Below are 11,374 nucleotides of genomic sequence, written 5' to 3'. Positions count from 1 at the left end.
AGACCACTCAGATCCTCAGGTACTGAACTTTTAACAGTTCCAAAAGCCATGACCAAGAAACAAGGAGAGGCAGCTTTTAGTTTCTATGCCCCCAACCTCTGGAACACCCTACCGGAGTGCCTAAGAAGGGCCAAAACAACGGAGGTCTTCAAGCGAGACCTCAAGACGTACCTTTTCGACCTAGCCTACAATCACTAGCTAGGACCTTGAGACACAGAAAGGCAGCCTCAAACCTACCTGTGTATCCTCTGTATACATTGGTATTTATCCTGCTATGCAATGTATGTATATCAAATAGTGTACAGAAGCTGGTTATCCTGAAACAGGCTTGTTCTGTTCTGACAGCTGTGTTGCTTCAATGACTCAATGTGCTACTAACCGTTTTCTGCCTCCCCTAGTGCCTCTCTCTCTCCCTCCTATCCTCTAACCAGGTCCAGTGTCAGCTGTGGAGCTGTGGATATCGTAGTATTTAGTACACACACACACACGTACACACAGACACACATCAGTCCACATCCGGCTTAGGCCTGGACCTGATGCTCTTAGCCTTTCCTGCTCTGAAAATTAAATTTAATGTATTGTTCTTTAAATGTTCTTAGCCATTAGACAAATATATTCCAGGAGCTTGCCCCAGGTTGCCTATTTCAATATCTGTGTGGTCTGTATGGCTCTATGTGCTACTAACCTTTTTCTGCCTTCCCTCTCCCTAGTGCCTCTCTCTTTCCCTCCTATCTTCTAACCAGGTCCAGTGGATGCCCCACTGTCACCAGCAGACCTCCCGGAGTCCGATAGATACCCCCGTGTCTGCTGTGGATGTCGTAGCATGTCCGTAGAATGTTCTCTCTCCTATGATGCTTTTAGCCTCTCTTACTCTGAAATGTAATTTAATGTAATGTATTGCTTTATAAATGTTCTTAGCCGGTAGACAAACATACTCCTGGAGCTTGCTCGATCGCCTTGTTGAGAGGGGTCAGGGAAGAATTTTTACAGCTCACTTATCTGGCCCCCGGGTGATTACTGTTTTTTTGCTTCCCTCTGGAATATGTAGAGAGTGGGTCGTATGCCCACCTCCCTTGTTCTCTGTAAAGCGCATTGTGTTGCCTCTGGGTATGAAATGCGCTTTACAAATAAAGCTTTGATTGATTGATTGATTCATGACCATAGGTGAGGATGGGGACGAAGATAGATCGGTAGATCGAGAGCTTTGCCTTTTGGCTCAGCTCTCTTTTCGTCACAACAGTGTGGTAAAGCGACTGCAGAACTGCACAAGCTGCTCCGATTCTCCGGCCAAACTCCCTCTCCATGGTTCCCTCACTCGTGAACAAGACCCCCAGATACTTGAACTCCTTCACTTGGGGTAAGGACTCATTTCCTACTCGGAGCGGACAGACCACCGGTTTCCTGCTGAGAGCCATGGCCTCAGACTTAGAAGTGCTGATTCTCATCCCAGCCGCTTCACACTCAGTTGCGAACCTATTCAGAGAGTGCTGGAGGTAGCAGGCAGATGATGCCATCAGGACCACATCATCTGCAAATATCAGCGACGCGATCCCCAGCTCACCGAACTGCAAACCCACCTCCGCATGACTACGCCTCGATATCCTGTCCATGAAAATCACAAACAGGATTGGTGACAAAGTGTAGCCCTGGCTAGGACAACCCCCATCGGAAAGGAAGACGACTTACTGCCGAGGACACGGACACAGCTCTCTCTCTGGGTGTACAGGGATTGGATGGCCCTAAGTACTCCCGCATAACCCTCCACAAGACCTCTTGAGGGACCCTGTTGTAAGCCTTCTACAAGTCCACAAAACACATGTAGACAGGTTGGGGAAACTCCCAAGCCCCCTCCAAGATTCTTGCGAGAGTGAAGAGCTGGTCGGTCGGTGGTTCGACTATCGGCCGGACCCTGCTTTCCAGCACCTTGGAGTACACTTTCCCTGGGAGGTTGAGTAATGTGATGCCTCTATAATTGGCACACACCCTCTGGTCCCCTTTTTTGAATATTGGGACCACCACCCCAGTCTGCCACTCCTTTGGCACTGACCCGGACTTCCACGCAATTTTAAAGAGGCGTGTCAACCAAGACAGCCCCTCAACACCCAGCGCCTTCAGCATTTCTAGACGGATCTCATCAGTTACAGTACAGTTACAGTATTATAGTGCAGCAAACATTACTTTCAACAGTTAGATGGTCAAACGTAACTATTGTTGTAAATACATTTAAGTTTGTTGAATTAAAACAACTATTTCCGAGACAGATTCATTCAGTGTACAGGTCACTCCAAAACATTATTTACATGTTATAAAAATCCAGTAGAAATTTGAGAATTTCCCTGGACAGTGTCAACTATCCCTATGTTTTGAAGATGTACAGTAGACCTACTATACAACACCAGCAGCAGTGTTTATAAATTGCTTTCCTTAATTCAAAGTAAATCCGGTGAGAGCCAGCTACAAACCATGGCTGGTCATTAGCTGGTCTTGCTGGATTTACCAGGTCTGTCTCGTCAGTCTCACCCTGTCAGTCTTAAAGCTACATGAGATAACTCGGCACTTTGGCAGCCCCTCTGGTCGTGATAAAATCGGCACTGCGTTTTAAGAACCACACTTCCCACAATCCCCCACTCACTCACTAATGATGGGGGGAAAAATGATAAACATGCGTGCGCAGACTGGATTGGAAGATTGTAGCTACTTTCTGGAAGGATGGCTTCAATGCAGATAAATACTAGTCTTCTTTCTTGTATGTAGATTTTGTCTACATATGTAGATACCTACCCATCTACCTACCTACCCATCTACCTACCCATCTACCTACCTACAATACCCATCTACCTACCTATCTACCTATCTACCTACCTACACATCTACCTACCTACCTACCTATCTACCTACCTACCGCTCTACCTACCTACTTACCAACCTACCCTCCTACCTACGCACCTACCTAACCACCTACCTACCTACCTCTCTACCTAACTATCTATCTACTTACCCACCTACCCACCTAACTACCTACCTACCCACCCACCTAGCTACTCACCTACATACCTACCCACCGACCTACCTACCTACCTACCTATCTACCTACCTACCTACCTGTAGCTACCTACCTAACTATTACCTACCCACCTAACCTAGTCTACACCTACCTCCGTACGGCCGAGGACATATTGTGGATGGAACACATGAACATTGTTGACCTCTACATTGGTCTACCACTGATGAACACAAAGATACATCGGTGGAGACTAAGGATAGCTGACCATATCGAACGCCCTGACCTCATCACTTCAAACTTTGTCCTCTGGGAACCCAAGCATGGTAAAGCCACACGTGGTGCTCTGAAGACAACATACGTGGATATGATGAAGAAGGTCATGGAGAGTGGTGGTTTGTCAGATGGAGCTGTGTGAGGATGTTAGGGCTAGCGGAGGAGGACCCAAAAGCAGACTCAAAAGGCTTGGAGGTGAAGCCCGGAGGCGTGTTTATTTTATACGGGTCAGGCAGGATCAGGTCGGAGAGGCAATCGGGGGTCAGGCAGGGACATGGTAGTCAGACAGGCGTGGGTCGGGCAGGAGCGTGGTAGTCAGACAGACGTGGGTCAGGCAGGTTAACTAGGATAAATGAAAACAAAGAACTGTGAGACAGGCTCGAGTAAGGAGTAGGGATTTAGCTGGAGTCGTGTTACCCACTGGGTGGGTCAACGATCTGGCGCAGACTGCTGTGTGGAGCGGCTTCTTAACCTTGTGCTGATTGGCTGATTAGCTGCAGGTGTGGGGCCGCTCGGTGGCAGATTCGGAAGAAGCGCAATCACCGGGATGAACTGCAGGTGCTGGTCGGGGGTGTGCCGTTGCTGATGGGCACGCAGTTCCCACTGCGCCCTCTGGGAGGTGCTAGGGGTCTCATCTTCTGCGCCAAGGTCAGGCTCACACGCAGGGGCAGGGTCAGAGGCAGACACTGGTCCAGAAGCAGGTTCAGAGACAGAGACAGAGACAGAGACAGAGTCGGGGGAAACGGACCGGCGAGGCAGGCGCGGTGGAGCCGTGACAGAGGAAGTGGCCGTTCCTACAAACACTCCTTCCCAGTGATTGCAAAATTCCCTCCGACGGAGAACCTGCTCCCAGCCGGCTTTAGGTGACTGTGGTGGTTTGACAGATGGAGGAACGTCCGGCTCAGATTGTCCCTTTAGCGCCACCCCACTAGACACCATGGGGGTGGATAAGGCGCTAGCGGGGCTGTCTCCTCTACTGGTCCTGGTGATCGCGAATGGTGATCTGACAGATGGAGCGTTGATAGAAGGGACTGGGTCAGATGGACCTGTGACAGACAGGGCTGTGTCAGGTGTCCTCTTCATCAGAGAGTCCAAGGTGGAAGTGGTCGCCCCTTGACAGACTCCCTCCCACTTCTTACGAATGAGCCTCTGACGCCGAGAGAGCTCCGGATCTCGTCTCCAGTGGGGCTCGGGTGATCGTGGAACTTTTGACTCAGATTGTCCCTTTACCAGCACACAAGTAGACGCCATGGGGGTGGATAAGGCGCTAGCGGGGCTGTCTCCTCTACTGGTCCTGGTCATGGAGAGTGGTGGGGTGACAGAGGGAACTGTGACAGAAGGGACTGGGTCAGATGGAGCCGTGACAGAGGAAGTGGCCGTTCCTACAAACACTCCTTCCCAGTGATTGCAAAATTCCCTCCGACGGAGAACCTGCTCCCAGCCGGCTTTAGGTGACTGTGGTGGTTTGACAGATGGAGGAACGTCCGGCTCAGATTGTCCCTTTAGCGCCACCCCACTAGACACCATGGGGGTGGATAAGGCGCTAGCGGGGCTGTCTCCTCTACTGGTCCTGGTCATGGAGAGTGGTGGGGTGACAGAGGGAACTGTGACAGAAGGGACTGGATCAGATGGGGCTTTGTCAGGTGCCCTCTTCATTAGAGAGTCGGAGGTGGAAGTAGGCGCTCTTTGATAGGCTCCTTCCAACTTCTTGCGAAAGAGCTTATGATGCAGAGCGAGCTCAGGACCTCGTCTCCAGTGGACCTCGGGCGATCGTGGAGTGTCTGGCTCAGATTGTCCCTTTGCCAGCACACCACTAGACGCCATGGGGGTGGATAAGGCGCTAGCGGGGCTGTCTCCTCTACTGGTCCTGGTCATGGAGAGTGGTGGGGTGACAAAGGGAACTGTGACAGAAGGGACTGGGTCAGATGGAGCCGTGACAGAGGAAGTGGCCGTTCCTACAAACACTCCTTCCCAGTGATTGCAAAATTCCCTCCGACGGAGAACCTGCTCCCAGCCGGCTTTAGATGACTGTGGTGGTTTGACAGATGGAGGAATGTCCGGCTCAGATTGTCCCTTTAGCGCCACCCCACTAGACGCCATGTGGGTGGATAAGGTGCTAGCGGGGCTGTCTCCTCTACTGGTCCTGGTGATCGCGAATGGTGATCTGACAGATGGAGCGTTGATAGAAGGGGCTGGGTCAGATGGACCTGTGACAGACAGGGCTGTGTTAAATGAACCGGTGACAGACAGTGCCCAGGGCACAGATGGAGCTGTGACAGACGGGGCTGTGTTAAATGAACCGGTGACAGACGGGGCTGTGTTAAATGAACCGGTGACAGACGGGGCTGTGTCAAATGGACCGGAGCACTTGCAACAGAGCCTCTGACAGCGAGGCAGCACCAGACGATCCCAGTCAGCCTCGGCTGAGAGAGGAACGTTCAGCGCAGATTTGCCCTTGTGTTTCGGATAGGGCTCGGCGACGACGGCAGGTGGCACGGGGGCGGAGCCTCTACTCATCTCAGACACCGGGTCTTGTCCACAGCCCCCCGGATCATAGGAGTCAGAACATGAATCTTCTTGTCCTGGACAACCCACACCGTCCAGCTTGGCCCTTTTGAGATAAAATAAAATAAAATGACTTTTGATGATTTCAGTACACTTGTACAATCAAAATGCATCATACCACACATTTTACACATAAACACACATCTCACATATGCATGCACACGTGCACGCACAAACACATACACACACACACATACACACACACACACACACACATGGTTGAATACACTGAAAAAAACATTATGAACTTACCTATAAATGACTTCAAGGTCTTCATCCTATTTATAAAGGAAATACAAGATGGATGTTGAGGTCATTAAGGCTTCACAAAGACAGAGCAGCTTCTGTATTTGTTTGAATTGTATGATTAAAGTACAATGAAACTTTGATTACCAACCTTAATGATTCGTTGGCGATTTCTCCATTGATATAATAGCCAAAACACATTCAGGATCACAGAGAGAGCAATCAAAACTCCCGAGTCTGTCACCTCAAGTTCCAGGATCGGGGTCTGAAAGGGCGTCGCCGCAGGACCTTGTCCATACGGCGCCCTCTCTCGGGTTCTAAAAATATGATTTATTGCACTAGCGAACATATTATTATTATAATAGTAGCATCTTTAGCAACATGTTCTTTTCATGGCAAACACCACACTGAAGCTTGTCCACTTGTTACAGCAGGATATATACCTTGCCGCTGTGACGTGTACATGTTACGCCGTAGTGCCCGTGATGTCACAGACCGGATAGAACACTGTGATTGGACGGCTAGTCCAGATATGTACCTTGCCGCTGTGACGTGTACATGTTACGCCGTAGTGCCCGTGATGTCACAGACCGGATAGGACACCGTGACTTGACGGCTAGTCCAGGCGGCCAACTAATTGAAATAAATGTATGGCTAGATTTAAATAGATTTAAGCTATTTTCTTTTTGCTTAAGACCCAACGATACCCCTTATTTAATACACTCCGACATTTAGAATTAAATAGGAGCGCTAAAAGGCTGGTCGGATAACAACCGATAGTATAGTGTCACTCAGCGCTGCAGTCGTTAATTGTCCACGTTTTCGATAGAGATGGATAGGCATTATTGGCGATATGAAATAAGGGTAATCGCTCTCTATGAATCATTCATATTCAAGGGCGTGTTGTTATTTTGAAGACTACTCGTATTAGGATTTGAAAGGAGCCCACGACAGAGGCGCGCTGCGCTCCTGACCCCGAGTGTACAGCCCATGATCCCATGAGAGAGAGCGGTGTCGTGTGGCCGATTAAAGCCCCCCGGGTCCTGTTATTCTATTCATAAAGTAGCCTACTTTGAGACACAACCTCAAAGTGCTGACGAAACGGCTACTTGTCTTGCTCCGTTAACATTAGGCCTACCTCAGTCCCTGAATAGCCGCGAACCCAACCAAAACATAGTTTTGATGAAGACCGTTTGGAGACCAGTGCTATGGATGTAGGAGCACCCTACTGTATACTATTGGAAATTACCCATTTCTCATTCATGTGATCATCGTTGACAATGTATGAATTCATTGTTCAGTCATGACAGCCAACAGCTGCAGGAGCAGCCTAGTCTGACCATATCATTCATCATAACACAGATGGGCGCACTTATAACAGAATTATTACATTTATTCAACATCACGAAGTTGCATTTGAATCAAACTTAGTTTATTTCTCTCTCCCCACCCATCTCCCCCTCCAGTAGTACGAGTAGTAGTATGTTTACTACAGTACCTATCTACATTAAATGCAATTATTGTAATAAGTCACTTTGGATAAAAGTGTCTGCTAAATGACTGTAATGCAATGCAACACATACTGAATATACTGTAACACACAACACATACTGTATCACACAACTATACCTATACCACACAACACACTGTATATAACACACAACTATACCACACAACACACACTGTATATAACACACAACTATACCTATATCACATATAACACACACTGTATATAACACACAACCATACCTATACCACACACAACACACACTGTATATAACACACAACTATACCTATACCAAACACAACACACACTATATATAACACATAATTATACCTATACCACACATAACACATACTGTATAAAACACATAATTATACCTATACCACACACAGCACATACTGTATATAACACATAATTATACCTATATCACACATAACACACTGTATATAACACACAACTATACCTATATCACACACAACACATACTGTACTGTATAATAACACACAACCCATGCTGTATCACACTAGCCAGGGGACATTGTATTCAAGCCAGATATTTCAAATGAGTAACCAAGCCTACGTGTTATGTTGTTGTAGTGACCGGATATGCCCACTTGGGGGCAGCTCTGGGCGGGTTCAACTTCACAGCGGTGTACTGCACATCCTCTTCCTGTTTCTTGGGCCCCAGTTATTGGATGATGGAGTAGAGGGGGACATCCTCCTGGGTCTTGGAGCGAGGGAAGTGGGTTCTGGCATGGTGGACGCCTTCCTGCTGGACTGTGTGTGTGTCTGAGTGTGTGTGTCTGTACTGAAGCCAGATATGTACATACATGAGTAAGACAGCTGTCAACGGACCGTAACATGGACTGTTTTTTCATGAGGACTGTAGGGGGAGACGGAGCACTACCAAAACGCTAAACACGGATGAAAATTAAGCGATATGGCAGAATACAGAATACAAGACGCATTTAAGTCCAAAACAGTCTGAAAGTTGATTTTCGTGCCCTCTTTCACTGAAAGAAGAAGTTTTATTTGGACTTGTATGAGTAAGCCATGCTTACCCTGGCTTATAGGAGCAATCGCCACTGATTTGTGACCACCGTCGGAAGGGCTAGCGCTCTGCTAATTCCCCTCCTGCCCAAGGGATTGTGACACATTCAAACAGGGCAGTACGGCCACAGCGGACGTGGGTGCACACATCCCTTTATCAACCTCAGAAGAGAGACCGACTGGTGTCACGTCTGCAAAAAGGCAGGGGAAGACACCGCGGCTCGAAATTGCAGGTGCGTTAGAACATCACTGGCGAGACTATGGTCATCACGGCTGCTGTTACAGCAGGGGAAGACTCTGTGTTTCGAACCGGACACATCAAAGTTTTCCGATGGGACCGGAACCCTGGCCAGCTCGGTCCCGTGACTCCCGTCGTATTCACTAACGGACGCGCTAGTACATTACCGGCGAGACCTGCAGTCGTCACGTCTGTTGTTTCCACAGGGGAAGACTCTGCGGCTCAACCTGGACCCATCACAGTTTTCCAATGGGACCGGAGCCCTGGCTGGCTTGGTCACGTCGTACTAGTCTGGGGCCTTTCTCGTTCGGTGTTGTTTCCCCGGTCTAGAGCAGAATCACGATGACGCATCGCATATTCAGCCGGTCTGGACCGGAAGACGAACAGTTGTTGTAATGTTTTTACTGTAGGCTGCACATGGTGAAGTTTCGAGTAGATAACATTTGCGATGGCATCACCAGGCATAACACCGAAGAAAATTGTAAAAGAAGATGCGAGGAGAACTACCGGTTAAGGAAAAATAAAGCAAGCGGATGTTGGAGGCGGGCTCTACAGGCTCGAGCCGGATGATGGGGCGGGCTTAAGGCGGTGAAGTAAATAGATACCAGGCTCTTCTCCCCGAGGAGAGACTGGTGACGTGATGCTACGTCGTACTCACTAAAAGTTAGTATCACAACATCCTCCCCCCTCCTCCGTGCAAAGGAGCTACAACACGGCTCTGCCGCTGGTAGCTCGACTAGGCACCCATGAGATACAGACTGTACAATCAAAAATGAATTATCGCCTTAATGGAAACGTCCCCCCCGCGCTCTTTTAAGAGCGGCAAAGACAGTCACACATCTCGACGGGATCTCCTGCAGCAATGCAGAGATCTTGACATCAGCGAGGCAGGATTGGCGGACTACACCTGGCGTGCGGAGTGGGAGGCAAACACCTCCAGACTCCGTGATTTCATCCTGGCCACCATAAATCCAAATACTTAAACAAAAAAACTATTTTTAATGCCGCTCCCAGGCCAGTGCGGAGATGTAGTCCCGCCACCTAGTCCTGGGTCTACCCCGCGGCCTCCTCCCAGCCGGACACGCCTGGAACAGCTCCCTAGGGAGGCGCCCAGGAGGCATCCTCACTAGATGCCCAAACCACGTCAACTGGCTCCTTTCGACACAAAGGAGCAGCGGCTCTACTCCGAGTCTCCCGGATGACTGAACTTCTCACCCGATCTCTCAGGGAGACCCCAGCCACCCTCCGGAGAAAACTCATTTCGGCCGCTTGTATCCGTGATCTCATTCTTTCGGTCATGACCCATCCTTCATACCCATCCTGACTTACCAGTCAACTCTAGAATAGACTTTAAATTACTATTACTAGTCTATAAATCTCTCCATAGTCACTCACCAGAATATATTTCAGACATGCTTGTTAAGTACATGCCCAACAGACCACTCAGATCCTCATGTACTGAACTTTTAACAGTTCCAAAAGCCATGACCAAGAAACAAGGAGAGGCAGCTTTTAGTTTCTATGCCCCCAACCTCTGGAACACCCTACCGGAGTGCCTAAGAAGGGCCAAAACAACGGAGGTCTTCGAGCGAGACCTCAAGACGTACCTTTTCGACCTAGCCTACAATCACTAGCTAGGACCTTGAGACACAGAAAGGCAGCCTCAAACCTACCTGTGTATCCTCTGTATACATTGGTATTTATCCTGCTATGCAATGTATGTATATCAAATAGTGTACAGAAGCTGGTTATCCTGAAACAGGCTTGTTCTGTTCTGACAGCTGTGTTGCTTCAATGACTCAATGTGCTACTAACCGTTTTCTGCCTCCCCTAGTGCCTCTCTCTCTCCCTCCTATCCTCTAACCAGGTCCAGTGTCAGCTGTGGAGCTGTGGATATCGTAGTATTTAGTACACACACACACACGTACACACAGACACACATCAGTCCACATCCGGCTTAGGCCTGGACCTGAGGCTCTTAGCCTTTCCTGCTCTGAAAATTAAATTTAATGTATTGTTCTTTAAATGTTCTTAGCCATTAGACAAATATATTCCAGGAGCTTGCCCCAGGTTGCCTATTTCAATATCTGTGTGGTCTGTATGGCTCTATGTGCTACTAACCTTGTTCTGCCTTCCCTCTCCCTAGTGCCTCTCTCTTTCCCTCCTATCTTCTAACCAGGTCCAGTGGATGCCCCACTGTCACCAGCAGACCTCCCGGAGTCCGATAGATACCCCCGTGTCTGCTGTGGATGTCGTAGCATGTCCGTAGAATGTTCTCTCTCCTATGATGCTTTTAGCCTCTCTTACTCTGAAATGTAATTTAATGTAATGTATTGCTTTATAAATGTTCTTAGCCGGTAGACAAACATACTCCTGGAGCTTGCTCGATCGCCTTGTTGAGAGGGGTCAGGGAAGAATTTTTACAGCTCACTTATCTGGCCCCCGGGTGATTACTGTTTTTTTGCTTCCCTCTGGAATATGTAGAGAGTGGGTCG

The sequence above is a fragment of the Borostomias antarcticus genome (assembly GCF_949987555.1).
Source record: "Borostomias antarcticus genome assembly, chromosome: 11".
NCBI lineage: Eukaryota > Metazoa > Chordata > Actinopteri > Stomiiformes > Stomiidae > Borostomias > Borostomias antarcticus.
This window is presented reverse-complemented; position numbering follows the sequence as displayed.